Genomic DNA, 5,000 nt, shown 5'->3' on the forward strand with positions numbered 1-5,000 from the left:
TCCATTGAAATGTGAGTGCAACGTGCAATGAAAAACCTTGTTCTGGTGAAAAGGCCTCTGAATAGTGTTGAGTTTGATAAACAATAGGAATCAGCAAGCTCGGCAAAAAATAACATTCTAGTACATTAAACATTCAGTGTCAATGAAAAAATGTGAAAAGACTGAAACATAAATGTATGAACATTTCCTGGGTCCTCTAAAGTCATGATCACCACAATTTTGACCACAATTGCTCACACAATTCATGGCATTTACTTTTCAGAGGAGATGATAACGTTGAGTTGAAGCATGTGATAATTTTTAGGGTGAGTAACAAACCTTTTCAAGTGAGCTATGGTGTTGTGCTTTACCAAGAGGGATTTGGACAAATCCACCTAGAGCTTTGATAACGTGAACGCGGTGAAGAAATTAGTAAAAGCAACTGAGGAAAACAATAAAACACCCTGCACATAAGGCCAGGCAGATGTAAAATGCACCTTTAAAGAGTTTGGACGCCAGGCGGTGTGGAGAGACGGTGTTCACGTCGAGCTAAACTTGGCTTTGCTGTATCTCCACAACCAAAGTGATGATATGCCCCCTGTAGACACAGGATACGAACTGAACAATTACATTAACATTTTCCCCCCTCGTGGCCACATACACACACACACACACACACACACACACACGCAGACATACACACTCACACGCACACGCACACTCACAATCAAACCCACCACCCCACCCACACACACTCACACACACACACGCTACTTAGCTGTCGAGAAAAGGCTTAATAGTGTTAGGGAAACCCAAAGGATCCTCCTCGAGTGTCCTCCCAATGCAGAGACTAAAAACACCTGTTCCCCCCCGCACCTGTTCCAACTCACCTGTGGCCCCCCAGAGAGAGTGTGTATGTGTATTTGTATGTGTATGTGTATGTATGTGTGTACGCATGTCTGTGTGTGTGTGTGTGTGTGTGTGTACATTTGCGCAAGTGTGTGTGTGTGTGGGTCAGCATTCACGTGTGTGTGTGTGTGTGTGTGTGTGTGTGTGTGTGTGTGTGTGTGTGTGTGTGTGTGTGTGTGTGTGTGTGTGTGTGTTTTTCTTAGCCTGTGTTTTTAAATTGTCTCTAGCCCAGGTGCCTGTGTGTGTTTGTGTGTCTTGGTTGGGGGGGGGGGGGTGGTGGGGTGTGGGCTGGGGTGTACCCTCTGAACAAGGCTGGTAAGAACAACAAACGGGGACTGTTTGTGTTTGGATGAGGAGGAGAAGCAGGAAGCCTTGCATTGTTCCATACGTCAACGTTGATCAGGGAAGGGACAGGTGGGGAGGGAGGGAGGGAGGGAGGGAGGGAGGGAGGGAGGGATGGGGGGATTGATGGAGGGAGGGAAGATTGGATGGATGGAAATATAGATACATAGATACATGGATTGATGGACAGATATAAAGATATATAGATGGATAGATTGACATATATATATATATAAATATATACATAAATTGATAGAGTTATATAGTTAGATAGAGAGAGACAGATGTATGTTTAAATGTATCGACAGATGTATAGCTAGAGAGATAGCTACATGATGTTCACTAACGCACACACACACACACACACACACACACACACACACACACACACACACACACACACACACACACACACACACACACACACACACACACACACACACACACACTCATGAACACACACATGGCAATCATCGATCTGAACAAACTGCAAAAACACTCTGGGGGCCATGTGGGACAGTAGCAGGCCTCTGGTTGGCTCTCCTGTTACCCCCCCCCCCTGCAATGAGCTGCAGCCTCACAGGAGAGGCCTTGTCCACATAACAACTGTGGCAGGAGCTGCACATTGACCTCTGACCCCCTGACGGCATGGGAAAGTAGGACCACTCAGCTGTCAGCCCGCCCGCCCCCCCAACACACTCACACACACACACACACACACACACACACACACACACACACACACACACACACACACACACACACACACACACACACACACACACACACACCACCCTCCACTCTCTTCTCTCGCTGGATGTCTAGCACAGGTCATGACACACACAACACATGCACACGCGCACATACAAAAAGACACACACACATGCAAAAAAGCACACATGCACACACACCTCCTCTCCCTCCCCACCCCCCACCTCCCTGTTCAGCGTGGACGGAGCCTGATTCAATCAAATCACTCTGAACTCAATATGAACACAGTTGACTGTGTTCATCTTACAATCAGGAGGCTGCAGCACACAAAAGCCTTGCAGGAATATATTAATCACTAAATTGAGATACATAAATCAGTGATGAGATCCTCATACGGACGGGGTATTGCTGACTTGTGGGGGCCTGGGTAGATCTGGACGGAGAGAGCATGGAGGTGGACAGGGCTGGAGGCTGGTCCGGCTCTAGGATGTGTTCAGGGGTCAGCTTGACTCTGAAGTCCATCGGGGGCCGCTGAGGGGAACAATAGCAGAGCTGCTACTCATTAGGCCCATGTTTATGTTGTGCTTGACGGCACGCACACACACATTCATGTAGAGACACACACACACATAATCACACACACACACACACACACCCATTCATGCAGAGAGACACACACACACACACACACACACACACAGACACACACACACACACACACACACACACACACACACACACACACACACACACACACACACACAAACATTCATGTGTAAACACACACACATTCATGTGTAGACACACACACACACACACACACACACACACACTCATGTGTAATAATAATAATTAATTGAATTTATATAGTGCTTTTCTAGACACTCAAAGACGCTTAGAGTGATGGGGGGAACTCACTCACCACCACCAGTGTGTAGACACACACAGACACACAAACAAAGACACACACAAACAACCACACACACACACACACACACACACATAACTGAACAAGCACACACACAAATTCCCACAACACATACAATTAACATAGAAGCACAGTCACAAGCAATCAAAAACAGGCACACACACGCACCTAAATTCCTCTGTAACAAATTCAAGCACATACACAATCACAAAGAAGCTCACACATACACATGAACACACACAAATCAACACCGTATGGACCCATGAAAACAAAGTAACACACGTATACGCATTCCCACACTAATACGCACGGATGCAAGGCCGCGTGTATGCAGACAAATGTTTACATATTCTCACACACAAGACACATCCGTACACAAATGCAGACCCACCAACGCAGATACGCATCCGCACGGCTACCCGCACAATCCAACCCCCTGCAGACACACACCCTTACATACACACACACACAGACACACACCCACACAGACACAGACACAGACACAGACACACACACACACACACACACACACACACACACACACACACACACACACACACACACACTCCCCCCCCCCCTCACAATGTCTTTACTGAACTTTACATCCTGCATGCTCACACATTTGATCTTACTAGTGATTGCATTACAGATAATCATGAACACACAGCAGAACGTCTTCACTACAGCAGAGGCTCATGTGCGGCGGCCTTTGGGGCGTCGGAGATCAAATGGAACAGCAGCGTATCGCCCGGGGAGCCAAGGTGGGCGTGGGAGGAAATCGGCCAATCAGGCGCAGACTGGAACACTCTGAGTCACCTGATTATCAGCCACTTACATTCTGGGGCCTGACCGCCGTTCCCAGTGTCTGGTCCGTGCCAGCTGTCCTCACACACACACACACACACGCACACACACACTTACACGCAGGCGCGCACGCACAGACATGCATGGTGGCACGCACACACATTCACACATGCACATGTGCATGCAGGCGTACATACAAACACACACACACACACACTCTGTGTGTGTAAGACACGCATGTTTCACAAGAAACTCAAGCAAACACACCAGCGCGGGTAATAGACACATGCATATACCTGACACACACCTGTCGCATACAAAAACATTGCGCACACACACAGGCACACACCCACACTGAGGAGTGTGCCTGCTTTCCCAAGCTCAGGCTTGTGGGAAAATCCTTGCTCGTCAGTAATTGATTCCGCCCTGCCAGCTCCATTAGTGTGCAGTGCTGTCACACACACACACACACACACACACACACACACACACACACACACACACACACACACACACACACACACACACACACACACACACACACACACACACACACACACACACACACACACACACACACACACACGCACACAGCCAGATAAACACTGCCCAGAAGTCTTCGCTCTGGCCCTCAGCTATGCATCACACTATTTTTTTTTTTCTTTTGATCCCCCATGTTCCCTCGCGCTCTCTCTCACACACTCTCTTATCTCTGTTGTCTGCCTCTCTCCACTCCCTACACACACTTTCTCCGTCTTGATTCCTCTATTACACATTCTATTGCTCCTTTTGCTGCTTTTATTGTACTGTAAACATGCTTGTGTTTAACTGTACCCTTCTTCTTCATTACCCTGAAGTTTAGTTTTCAGTTCATCTAACTATTCCCCTCACACACTCCAACACTCACACACAAACACTAACACACTTGTTACACACACACACACACACACACACACACACATACTCCTCTCCACCCAGCTGACACATCCCATCCTCCTAAATAGCATCTGTCTGCACAGACACTGAACCATAATGTGCATACATACCAAAAGAACATCCACATGCACAAACACATCATCAAGCGCAAACATTTTGACACACACAACCACGCACACACACACAAAAACATACATATACACACACACACACACACACACACACACATCTTCTGATCATTCTTATCATTTCTTCAGCCTCTCCCAGTTTAATAACAGCCGGCAGGCTTTCTAACATGGAGGCTCCCTCTCCGTCTCTCTCCCTATGGCTCTCCATGTCTCTCTCTCTCTATCAGCCTCTCCATCTTCAGCCCTTATCACTGATGTCATTA

The sequence above is a fragment of the Gadus macrocephalus genome, chromosome 22, assembly GCF_031168955.1.
Source record: "Gadus macrocephalus chromosome 22, ASM3116895v1".
In the NCBI taxonomy this organism is placed as follows: domain Eukaryota; kingdom Metazoa; phylum Chordata; class Actinopteri; order Gadiformes; family Gadidae; genus Gadus; species Gadus macrocephalus.